General features: G+C 40.7%; 1 protein-coding gene across 2 annotated transcripts in view; it reads right to left on the bottom strand.

Annotated features, from left to right (window-relative positions):
• The window catches only part of TLR1 (toll like receptor 1), a 48594-nt gene that overhangs the window by 15178 nt on the left and 19781 nt on the right, over positions 1-13635 (bottom strand). The window contains exon 1 of one of the 2 annotated variants that reach the window (XM_011281921.3): positions 2442-2577. The exons of the other annotated variant lie outside the window; for it this stretch is intronic. The gene's annotated coding sequence lies outside the window, so the exon portion shown is untranslated. Of the gene's footprint in view, positions 1-2441; positions 2578-13635 lie in introns of those variants that run through there. 2 annotated transcript variants of the gene reach the window in all.

The following is a 13635-nucleotide window of genomic DNA, read 5'->3' as shown; positions in this document are numbered from 1 at the left end:
TTGAAAGAATTAACAAAATTGATAAACCACTAGCTACTTTGATTAAAAAGAAAAAGGAAAGGACCCAAATAAATAAAATCAAGATTGAAACAGGAGAGATCACAACCAACACAACAGAAATACAAACAATAAGTGAATATTAGGAACAATTATATGCCAATAAAATGGGCAATCTGGAAGAAACGTACAAATTCCTAGAAACATGTAAACTACCAAAACTGAAACAGGAAGAGATAGAAATTTGAACAGACCCATAACCAGTAAAGAAATCGAATTAGTAATCAAAATTCTCCCAACAAACCACAGTTCAGCACCAGATGGCTTTCCAGGGGAATTTTGCCAAACATTTAAAGAAGAGTTAGCACCTACTCTTTTGAAACTGTTCCAAAAAATAGAAATGGAAGAAAATTTTCCAAACTCATTCTACAAGGCCAGCATTACCTTGATTCTAAAACCAAAGACCCCACTAGAAAGGAGAAGTATAGACCAATTTCCCTGATGAACATGGATGCAAAATTTCTCAACAAGATACTAGCCAATAAGATCCAACAATACATTAAAAAAATTATTCACCACGACCAAGTGGGATTTATACCTGGGATGCAGAACTGGTTCAATATCTGCAAAACAATCAATGTGATACATCACATCAATAAAAGAAAGGACAAGCAAGAACCTCCTCTCGATAGATGCAGAGAAAGCATTTGACAAAATACAGCATCTTTTCTTGATGAAAACCCTCAAGAAAGTAGGGATAGAAGGAGCATACCTCAAGATCATAAAAGCCATATATGGAAGACACACTCCTAATATCATCCTCAAAGGGGAAAAACAGAGCTTTCCCCCTAAGGAACAAGGATGTTCACTCTCACCACTGTGGTTTAACATAGTACTAGGAGTCCTAGCCTCAGCAATCAGAAAACAAAAAGAAATAAAAGGCATTCAAATCAGCAAGAAAGAAGTCAAAGTTTCACTCTTCGCAGATGACATGATACTCTGTATGGAAAACCCAGACTCCACCACAAAACTGCTAGAACTGATACGTGAAGTTCAGGAAAGTCACAGGATATAAAAATCAATATGCAGAAATCTGTGGCATTTCTATACACCAATAAAAACAAACATTAAAACATTTTTTAGTGTTGATTTACTTTTGAGAGACAGAGACAGAGCACGAGCAGGAAGGGGTGGAGATAAAGTGAGACACAGAATCCGAAGCAGGCTTCAGGTTCTGAGCTGTCAGCAGAGTCCAAGATGGGGTTTGAACCCATGAACGATGAGATCATGACCTGAGCCGAAGTCAGAGGCTTAACTGACTGAGCCACCCAAGTATTCCATAAAAATAAACATTTTAAAAAAGATAGATTTAGCCTCACTTTATATGAGACAATGCATCGATACATTTGAATTATCTTTAGAGACTTTGGGGAAATTGAATGGATAAAATCCATACAATCAATCTGGCACTATTAAGTTCGGCACCACAAATAGTATTTACAAGTCTTCTCTACACAAGGCCAACTAGCTATTAAGTTGAAAAGATCAGAACCAGTTCAAGAGTTTTTTGGCTTTGTTTCCTAAGTGGTTTTGTAAACTTTTCCTTTTTATTGTAAAGATGAACTTCCTTTTTTTTGTTTTTTTTTTTAAGTTTACTTAGTTTGAGAGAGAGAGAGAGAATCTGCACTGACAGCCTGAAGCCCAACACAGAGCTCCATCTGACCAACCAGGAGATCGTGACCTGAGCTGAAATCAACAGTTGAAAGCTTAACGGACTGAGCCACCCAGATGTCCCAAGATGCAGTTACTTTCGACTCTTTTGATCAAAGTGGGTGTAGCCTGGGAAACATTTTCAAGATCTACAATTCCATCTGACTAGTAGCACCCAGAATGGTTTCGGTGGCTTGAGAAAACAGAAAAGAAGATCTTGTGGAACAGCCCAGAGAAATAAAATAAACCTGTCCATAAAACAGAGGGGTTATAGGACAGCACCACCTCCAGGACTAATTTACCCACACCCCCCTTTTCCGCAGCATTCTCATTGCAAAGGGAGAAACGGGGAAGGACGGGAAGAAGAACGATGCCATCTGAAACCAACAGAGAGAAGCTCTGTAAGAAAACCGTGAGGTGTTTGCGACTGGAATATTCATCCTTCAACTCACATAAGTCTCCTGAGAGCCAGCCATGCATGCGATGAGGTGTCATCCAGAGAAAAACAAAGACACGCCAAAAAAACCCTTTCTCTGACTTAGGATGAGCAGCTGATAATTAAACACTAGTGCAAACCACAGTAAGTACGCGTCAGAAATAACCCACTTAGAAAAACACCCCAAACCCACAGTGTCTCTTAATCACAGAGACTTTTGAGATTTTTGTGTCTGATCACTAGTTAAACCATTATTTTCTTTCTATAGGATATTTAAAAAATATATATTGCTGCTTACCAACAAACCTGCCAGTCGGTCGCATTGGCAATCTGTAGGAAATTTAAGTACTTCCTGGAACATTTATTTCACTAGCAACTGTATTTAAATGTTGGGGGTGGGAAGAAAAGCTCTTTTGTGCCATCTACTGAATCCCACTGAAATTACACAGGAAGTGTAAACCAATTTTCTCCTATTCATATGTAGAATAGGGGCTGGTGGGTTCATTGATAGGCCTGTATTAAAATAGAATTTCTGTGGCTCTTTCATTCTAGACAGCTGACTGCTGTTTCTGTGCGAAGTGAAACACATGCTGTTGATAAACCACAGATGATTATTGGCTGGATTCAAAATGCATATTGTGGCGGCTGGGCTGAGAAAGGAAGAGCAGACCCGGCTGTGTCTCAGATGCTTTGCTTCTATTCTGGCGTTTTGATCAGTCCCCCATTAAAGAGGGAGGGGTCAAGATCAGCACTCTGCTAAAACTCCTAGAGAGAGAAGATCATTCATGTGCTAATAGAGAATGGATGCTAACTAGTCCCTTGTTTTTAACAAACTTGTTTTCCGAGACAGTCTGGTGCTTGAATTTTTTGCCATTGATATTTTCAAACTTAGTTCAAAAAGTGATTTTTTAGGGGCACCTGGGCGGCTCGGTCAGTTAAGCGTCTCTTGATTTCACCTCAGGTCATGATCTCCCGGTTCCAGGGGATGGAGCCCCGAGTCAAGTTCTGTGCTGACAGCACAGAGCTTGCTTGGGACTCTCTCTCTCTGCCCCTCCCGCACTTGTTCTCCCCCCCCTCCCTCTCCCTCTCCCTCTCTCTCTCTCTCTCTCTCTCTCTCTTAATGAATAAATAAACTTAAGTTATTTTTTAAAACTCCATGTGAGAAACATACTATCTAACAGTAAAGTCGAAGACATCTCCTTCTGGTTAGTTGTCTGCACACTCTAGGAATTCATTCTGATAGTGCCATTCTTTTCACATAACAAAAGCAACAACTGATGTGGGAAACAAAGGCAGAAAGAAATGGCAGAAAAAATTATATTTCCTTATAACCTGCAGCCCAGACAAATACTTGAGGCTTTTTTTCCAGGGACTCCCTATTGTCTTAATGCTAATGCTTTGCTAGAGGGAAAACAACCTTAGTTTGACAATAGCTAGGCCTCCAGTATCCCAGGAGTCTTTAGCGTATGAAAATCTCATCGGAAACTTCCCCTGGACTTTACCTCCCCCAACTCCATAACATATAACCAGTCTCTCCTCATGGTCCCTGGGCAGCTCTTACTGCCCATGGGTCCTGTCCCCATGCTTTAATAAAATCATCTTTTTTGCACCAAAGACGTCTTCAAGAATGTTCTTGGTTGTCAGCTCCGGACCCCCCACCATCACCCCAAAACCTCATCAGCAACCACCACAAATGGGCAAATAAGGTTAAGAAATGCCAGCTGTCTGCCTCAGAACTTGTCCCCAGCCTAGTATTGTACGACAGGCAGTCATAGACTGGATACAATTTTTTGCTGTGATCAGCTTCTTTTTCCCCAGTGAGCAAGGCCAACTTCCCTTAACTCAGAACTTGGGGTTCTTCTAATATTCTGTGTATCTCTCTGTTTCCTCCTACCACGCCCCTACACTTTGTTTAATAGGGGAAATGTATCTATAAATATATTTCTGAAACTGCAAGAATGAACCTCCCCCTCCTCCACTCTTACCATTTCTTCCCTCAGACCCTTCACTGGAGACGAGGGTGGTTTCTGAGTAAGAATTCAGCTCCCAGACGTATTTGACTTTGAACCAGGTCTGGAGAGGAAACCCACAGGGCAGGAAGCAAAGCCTGTGAGCACTCTGTAGTCCTGTGATTCCCTTCAAATTTCCTCCCACCACTCTGATTGCCCACCCACCTCCTTCTTTCCTCCCTATTGCCATTGGACGAACACATACTTGTAATCATGTACACCCATGCATTGATCCATGTGTCCTAAAGAAAACTTTAATTCTCAGGAATTGTTATGCCCAGAATTCGTGATCCCCAAAGACCACTAGGGAGCCGAGTCCGATGCAAAAGCAAAGAGCCTTTATTCGAGCTAGCTCGAGCTCAATCCCCTACCTGCACCGACGCGGCGGTGAGATACCAGGGAGAGAGAGCCAGTTTCAAAAGGACAAAGGTTTTATTGGGGCCTGGGGGCAGTTGGTGAGGTAATGGCTATGGCCTCAGCCGATTGGCTGGGGAAGGGTCCTGGGGAAGGGTCCCAGTCCTGTTAGGCAGGTGAGGGGGGGTTTACTCAAGGGGAGGTGTGGTCAAGGTGAAGGACAGAACAAGATGGAGTCGGCCGGTGTAGGCCCGCCCTTTCAGAATATAATTTCTTTGTAAAAAAATTTTTTAAATGTTTATTAATTAATTAATTTATTTATTTTTGAGAGAGAGAGAGAGAGAGAGAGAGAGAGAGAGAGGCAGAGCATGAGCAGGGGAAAGGCAGAGAGAGAGAGAGAGAGAGAGAGAGAGAAAGACAGAATCCCAAGCAGACTCCAGGCTCTGAGCTGTCAGCACAGAGCCTGATGTGGGGCTTGAACCCACGAACCATGAGATCGTGACCTGATCCAAAGTCTGATGCTTAACCGATTGAGCCACCCAGGCACCCCTCTTTGTAAAATGTTTAACATTTTACTTTAATAGCTACAAAATATTATTTCCACAGGTAATCAATATCAAACATTATTAATGAGATATTTTATATGTGCTTTATTCTAAGTCTTCAGAGAATCCAGTGTGTGTTTTATACCTACAGCACATCCTATTTGGACTACCCGCACTTCAGGTGCTCAGTGGGCTGGAGATATTGAAAAGCCCAGGTCTAGATGGAGTGTCATCACAGCCATGCAAATAAGCACAAACCTAAGCCCAGTTAATAGCAGCCCAGAGAACTAACTTCAAATAGAGCTCCCATATCTTACACTCCAGGCCACTCCTCACCTTCTCTCAATAGCAGTTTCTGCCCATCCCTAATTCCATTCCCAGGCATTCTCTTTGGATCTAGGGCATTGTAAATATCCTGCCTCTAAGATATGACCTATGGTTGTTTTTTTTCTTCTTTTTTAAACAAAAGCTTTATTGAGATAGAACTCACATACCATAAAAAAGTTTACCCACTTAAAGTACACAATTCAATGGTTTTAAATATATTCACAGAATTATGCAACTGTTACCACAATCCATTTAGAATATTTCATCACCTTAAAGAGAAACACCATACGCCTTAGCTGTCACCGGCCACACCTGCATGTGCTCCAACTTTAGAAAGCCACTACACATTGTACTAATCCCTATAGATTTGCCCATTCTGGACATTTCATGTAAATGGAATCTACAATATGTGCTTCTTTGTAATCGGTCTCTTCACTTAGCTTGGTGTTTTCAAGATTTATCCATATTAGGCTGCTATCAGTGTTTCATTTTTTAATTGCTAAATAATTTTCCATTGTATGGATATACCACATTTTATTTATCTACTTGACAGATGATGGACAATTGAGTTGCTTACACTTAACAGCTTTTATGAATAATGCTGCTGTGAACATTTGGGTACAGGTTTTTCTATGGACACATTTTCTCTTGGGTATGTACTTAGGTGTGGAATTACTGCATCATTTGGTAGCTATGTTTAGCCTTTTGAAAAGTTCTAGGCTGTTTCCAAAGCAGCTGCACCATTCTACATTACCACCAGCAGTGTGAAAGTCTTCCAATTTCTCCACATCCTTGCTAACACTAGTGATTGTCTGACTTTTACTATAGCCTTCTTAGTGGGAATGAAGTGGTATTTCGTTATGGTTTTAATTTGCAATTCCCCGATGCCTAATGATGTTGAGCATCTTTTCATGTGTAGATTGGCTGTATGTATATCTTCTCTGCAACCTTGCTACACTTGTTTATTAGTTTTAATTAGTTTTTTAGTGGATTCCTAAATATTTTCTACAAACAAGATCATGTCATCTGCAAAATGTCATCTTCTTTCTTTCCAATATGCATGCTTTTTTATAACACGTGCTTGCCTTATTGTCATGGCTAGCATTTCCAGGACAATGTCAAATAGAGGTGATGAGACCAGACTCCTCATCTTGTTCCTTATGTTAGGGGGCAAAGCGTGGAGTATTGCACCATTAAGTATGATGCTAGCTGGGAATGTTTCACTGATGCTTTTCACCAGGCTGAGAAAGTTCCCGTCTAGTCCTTGTTTGTTGAGTACTTTTATCAGGAAGGGGTATAGAGTATGGTTTCTTAATCAATAAGGACAAGAACAATGCTATGACCACAGTGCCTTAGTTTGGGGGGGGGGGTGCCTCTGTTTCCTTCCCTCCCTCTCTACTCTCCCCCACACCACCATTCCTCCTACCCACCTGATCCTAGAGCTCAAATTGTGTCCTATCAAGCTGGCTGGGAATAAAAAATGGCATCACCTGGACATCTGCCTTTTCATTAATTCTCCCTTAATTACTGAAAGTTTTCCAGCCAAATTTTTGAAACTGCTACCTGAGTAAATCGTAGGCCAAGGCCATCCTTGTCTCTAGCTATTCACCTGGTAGGAGGTTCCCTCTTTCAGTTTCATAAAATGTCAATAAGCACTTTGTACACAATCTTGGTTGGAGTTTTCTACTGTTGTCTAGGATATATTTTTGAAAGAAATTAACAGGTTAAAGGGCATGGACAAGTTTATGTTCTTGACACATAGCTGCCAAGTGCTCTCCATTAAGTTTGTGCCAATCTGCCTGCTCCCAAGGGGGTCAGAATACTCACTCTCCACATTCTCCACAAAAGTAACATTTTGGAGACAATTTCATACATGAAGAGTGATATTTATGTTTCATTTTTATTTTCTTTTATTATAAATGTCTCAGATAGTTATTCACGTTTATTGGCAATTTGTATCTTTTAGTGAATTACCTGTTCATGTCATTTGCCTATTTCTCTAGCAGGGTTATGTTTTTACTATTTAACTATGCATTCTATTTTATGTCACTGACACTGTCAGACTTTTTGCAAACACCTTCCCCCATTGTTTACTTTTCATTTCATGATCTTTTGAACCAATAAATGCATAGTTTTATATAAACAAGAAAACTGACTTTCTCTTTGCTAGCACTGTCATTCAGTTGTGTGCTGGTAAACCAGGTTGCTCACCACCACCACCACTCCCCCAAAAAGCCTGATTTGTAGCATTTGCCAATACCTGCAGTATAAATATTTCCACTATGGTTGATTTCTAGCTGCCAACTGACATGATTGCAAAATTCCTGAATGTTTAACAGGAAGCTCTCACAATCTATACAGACAAGTTCCAGCAGACTACTGTTACATTGCTTTTAGGTTTAGAAAGTTCTTCTCTACGACAAGGTCAAGCAAATATATGTGTATGTGTTCTCAAGAAAAGTTTCTTCGTTATTTTACTTTTTTTATTACCCAAGGAATATATGTTAACTGAATAGAATCAAAAAATATAAATCAATAATAAGGAAAAAAATAAATCAATGGTAATCTCACTGTATACAGATAAGCCAATATCATTTTTGTAGTAACCATGCAAACTTTTTTAATGTAAATGAACATGATTTAGTCTCTTGATGCCTGCTGCCAAATTGCTGTTCAGAAAATTTGTACACACACACACACACACACAGAAAATTTGTACATACACACACACTGATAGCATTAGACTGTATGCTGTTTTGTTATCTGCTCTTCTTAATTTATAACACATTATAAATATCTTTTCATGTCAGTAAATATCTATGATGTAATGTGGGTCAGGAGTGAATGGTCAAGAAAGAATTCTTGAGACACTTTTGCTGCAAAAGGTGTTTTTATCAAAGCACAGGGACAGGACCTGTAGACAGAGAGAGCTGCGCTGTGATTGTGAGGAAAGATTGATTATATAGTTTTAAGTTGGGGGGATAAAGACAAAGAAATTTCCAAAAGGATTTTCACATGTTAAAGAAGATTTACAGGATCCTGGAGATCAGGCTATTGTCAAGCTAAGGTGTTTGGCTTCTAGCAAAACATTAAAGTTAGAGCAGTTGTGAATTCCTTGAGTGTCATGTTCTGCCTGTCTCAATATTTGTCAACGGGCTGCAAGTTGTGAGGAAATTTAATTTTATCCACATTTCTTTTGCCTCTGTTCTCCTCATCACCTACAATTTTAGTATTGGCTAAATAACATTCCATTTTATTTACAATGCATATTTTAATTAACAATGTATTTAACCAATCTTCTGATGTTAGGTATTTAAGTTGTTTTCAATTTTTGCTATTATAAACAATTCTGCCATAAGCAGCATCTTCATGCATTTCCTTAGGATGTGTCTGAACAATTATTTCTTTAGGATATATCCATTAAGTGGACTTTCTTAATCAATGGACATAAATCCATGCTATTATTTTCTGCTTGTTCTTCTACTACTATGAGTGATATGTCTTTTCTATGATTATTTAATCCAAATTTAGGATAGAATTTTAAGTTGCTCATCTTCTATGTAATTCAGTAGCCCACCAACAATTTCAATTTCCCTTCCCATCTATTGGTTCTACTGATTACATAACAGGGTATTGACTGGAACTTTCCCTACGATTTGGATCCAAAACCAAAGACAAGAAAGTGTTATATACCCCTTGTTCTTAAGAGAGCTGCCAAAGGCCAAGGACTTCCATCAGGGCATTCTAAAAAGCAGCTGAACCAGACAATGGCCCTCCCCACCACTGCCTCACTCTCATACTTCCCAGCCACCTGAGAGTGCTGGGGACGGCAGCAAGTCAGCAGCACTGGGATACCGGGGTTTATGATCTTAGGCTGCACCCTCTTCTCCTCAGGGGAGAAGTAACATCCTCTCTTCTTTTCAAGCCAAGTAAAGGGGCTATGCCAGTAGAATCATTTATGGAGACTGGACAGAGAGACTAAGCATTTGTTTCCTCAGGTGAATGCTGGCTTTGATACACAAATGTGCAGGACACCCCTCCCCTCACCCAAGGGTTGTCCCTCTCTGAGGAAACTCCCAGGGAGTTTAGGAGTGTAACTAAACAGAGGACCCGGTATCTACTCTCATGGAGGTTTCTGTTGGAGTAACCCTTGCCAACAGGTAATTAGAGACCTGTGACCATGTACCTGGGAGAAGGGGTACATCTCCACTCACCTTCCCTTGGTTCACATACTCAGAGAAAGCACAGGAGGACTTCATTCATCCCGGTGACTCCATGTAAAAAGAATGGAGGCAAGAGCTATGGAAAACAGAGCCAACTGGCCAGTCTGAGCTCTTGAATGACTTTGTGGAGTAGACAAAGCTACCTATCCTAAACCTCCTGACTATATTTGTCCTACATTTAAGAAAGAAAGAAACTTCTATCTTATTTAAGCCCTTGAGTTTGAGGTCTCCTTGTTCTGTACCTTAACCAACACAATTATAGAAAAGGACATCTGCCTTCCAACCCCTCATTCCTGGTCTCTACATCAGGTCCAGAAGAGACAGCGCACGAGCAGGGGAGGAACAGAGAAAGAGGGAGACACAGGATCCAAAGAAGGCTCCAGGCTCTGAACTGTCATCACAGAGCCCAACGTGGGGCTTGAACCCATAAACTTGAGGTCATGACACGAGCCGAAGTGGGACGCTTAACCGACAGAGCCTCCTTGTTGCCCCTAGATTGCACTTTTAATACCTCGAAGGGCTAGAGAGATATGAAATCTGCTTGAGATATCACTAAGGGATGAGAAGAGGAGAACTGAGTGGGGAAAAATAAAAACTACTTCATATTTACGCTTGGCTCTGTTGAGATTCCTTAGAAACTTACCATAACTAAAAACCTCTAGAAGGGCGCCTGGGTGGCGCAGTCGGTTAAGCGTCCGACTTCAGCCAGGTCACGATCTCGCGGTCCGTGAGTTCGAGCCCCGCGTCAGGCTCTGGGCTGATGGCTCAGAGCCTGGAGTCTGTTTCTGATTCTGTGTCTCCCTCTCTCTCTGCCCCTCCCCCGTTCATGCTCTGTCTCTCTCTGTCCCAAAAATAAATAAACGTTTAAAAAAAAAAAAAAAAAAAAACCTCTAGAAAGTCCCTATGGCCTTAGAAATCCCTCCAGGTCTCTTTGTGATTTATTCTCATTCTTTTCTAATCAAATCACTCTCAAGAAATCTAGACAGAAACTGACTTCCTCCTTTCTCAGCATTGTTTTTTGTGTTTTCACTCTCATTAAAACCCAGACTCTAGCCCATGTATATTCCAGTCACCCACCATCTCTTTCCCATTCTCCCCCACCCATCCATTGCAATCTCTTTACCACTATCTCTCGTTTGCACCTTGGGACTTCCCAAGCTGCTTCTTCCATATTTTTCCCTCTCTCCAAGATAGCATTTACTTATTCTACTGCCACACCCAGTTGAGTCTCCAAGCCACCAGAGACAGTTGTGTCTTCCCCAGGGTGGTGGGTTGAATAATGCCCCCTTCCAAAAAAAATTCCTGTGCACTTGAAACCTCAGAATGTGGCCTTGTTTTGAAACAGGGTCTTTGCAGATACAGTGAGAAGTTAAGACAAGATCATACTAGATTAAGAAGGGCCCTAAATCTAATGAGAGTGTCCCTATAAGAGACGGAAAAGAAGACAGGAGAAGGCCATGCGAAGATAGAGGCAGGGACTGGGGTGATACATCCACGAGCCAAGCAATGGCCAGGATTGCCAGCAACCACCAGACACTGGGAGAAAGGCACGTGACATTTCTCCCTTAGAGCCTCCAGAAGGAAGTAAGCCTGCTGACACCTTGATTTTGGACTTCTGGCTTCCGAAATTGTGAGAGATCAACTTCTGGTGTTCTAAGCTTTGTGGTAATTGGTTATGGCAGCCGTGGAAACCTAACACATCCAGTAAGACTGCCAGTTGGATGCTTTCTTTGCTCATGGCTCCCTTTCAATTCCAACTTTGTGCCCACTGTGCCTTCCCTTTGAAGGGCCATCCCCGCCACAGGCTGAGGTCCTTTATGCTGAACAAGGCTTGCCCAAAACCTCTGAAGCCAGAAGCACTCCCTAATCATCTTTGCCATGTCCCATTCCTTTGAACCTGTCACCTTATTGACGTGCTTAGTTTTTATTCTCATCACGGTGTTAATAACTAAAAATATATTAAGGCAAACTTCCCAACTTGTGGCAGTAGATTTGGAGCATGGAAAGGCATCACACAAATATGAAGGAAGGGGACATTCTATTTGCATGGAGTTTTAAGATAAAAATGAGGATTTCAAAGGCATTTTATGCTTGTGGCCATTCAGAGCTATTCATAAATGTGTGACATAGTTTGTTTGCTGTTTTGTTTTGTTTTGTTGGTTTAAAAAACAGTCCAACAGAGCCGAAGGAAAATTTACAACTTGAGAGAGGTCCTGTGAAGGAGAATTAAGTGCTCTCTTGAAAGGCAGAGGAGGGCTAATGCCAATAAAAAATGACTCTAATAAAATTCCCTTAAAGCTTATTTCTTTACAACTATTAATTATGAAACTGGTTTATTATTAAATAAACTCAGTTATTGTTGAATGAGCTAACTCCAGAAGGAAAGGACTTTATTTTTTTATCTAACCACTGCCTTACAACCAGGTTTTGTGGAATCTTTCTCTATCAGGATCTATTCAGAATCTACCCTGAATCTTGGGCAGATGCCATAGATTTTATTGACAAGTCATATTATAATAATTGCACCTCTATTTCAGGCATTAAAATGTCCGGGACAGTCCAAGTAATATCACTCTCACACCTAATTTAAAATTTTACTTGGCTCCATCTCAGGTCTTTCTTGCAGTGAATCAGGGAATAAGTGTGGTCAGTTTCTTTTTTCTTCCACCATATTCTCTGCTTTCTTTATATTCTGGATGTACCCAGACCACTTCAAGGGAAGAGTATTTTAGACAAAGAGCAAATATCCCTGCATTTAACTATTGGATAAGGCAGACAAGCCATCATGTCGGCTCTTATTATGGCAGAGTCCAACTGTTGTCTCTTTCACAGGATGTATCTGTTGGTTATTCAGAGGTCTCAGGTGGATACCCCATTGCACAGTTCCTTGATGCAGGGGGCATATTCTCTGGCTGATTGCTTGCAGCAATTCCCCCCATACATCTCTTCTGCCTAACCCCATGGCTTCTATTACTATAGTCCCTTTGCAAACAGGTTGCCCTGGTAGCTGAAGTCCCATCATGACAACTCAAGCCCACCTACCCTTCCCATAGTCAACATGATCTACAAGAAATTCACAGACTTTGCCATGACAAAAAATGGAAGTCAGGTTGCAATCATTGCTTCTCTTCTCTCCTCATATTCCCATTTTGGGCTATCCACATCAACCTCTCATCTACTGAATTCTCTAGGTGGGTAGCACTCATCCATTCATTTCAACAAAATTTATCAAGCACCTATATTTTCAAAACATTATTTACCAATCTTTATGTGCACAATCCCCACCCCTGCCACAAAACTCCCAGGGACACTCATCAAGCTCTTCCAAGAGCTCTCACATCATGCACTGAATTTGTGTACTCTTGTTATTCTATAAGCTGCAGGCTGAGAGTGGGATGCCAGGATACTTTTATATTATGCTTAGAGACCCTCTCATTTACCTTTGGAAGAAATCCAAAGCAATCTCCCCATAGGTCTAGAACCTCTACTTAATGATATCTAACCACCCTTTTGAATCTATTCTGGAGATAGGTGATATGTGTTGGTAGTTACAAGGCTCTTTCTGCTATTCTTTAATACATCCAGCCTGGCTATGTCTAGTATCTCCACTTAAAATGTGGTGGCATTTATTACCTTTTGTCAGCTTTGAGGCATTTGCTAAAACTAAGACAACCAGAAAACTCCTATTCAATAACCAGTTACAAATAAAGTTGGCTCGGAGTTTCCTTTGCAAACAAATAAATCCATGTCTTTGTCCTTAACAGCCTGTAACTAAAGGCTATACAGTTGACCCTTGAACAACATGGGGGTTAGGGGTGCTGACCCCCTGTGTAGTCACAAATCTGTGTATAACTTTTAACAACCCCAAAACTTAATTATCTCAATAACCTCAACTTACCTTAATAACTTCAAAATGGCCTCCTGTTGACCAGAAGCCTTACCGATAACGTAAATAATTAACGTACATTTTGGATGTTACATGTATTAAATACTGTATTCTCACAATAAAATATACTATAAAAAAGAAAACATTA

Source organism: Felis catus, chromosome B1, assembly GCF_018350175.1.
Source record: "Felis catus isolate Fca126 chromosome B1, F.catus_Fca126_mat1.0, whole genome shotgun sequence".
Taxonomy (NCBI): domain Eukaryota; kingdom Metazoa; phylum Chordata; class Mammalia; order Carnivora; family Felidae; genus Felis; species Felis catus.
The sequence above is the reverse complement of the archived record's forward strand: the minus strand, read 5'-3'. Positions and strand labels throughout refer to the sequence as shown.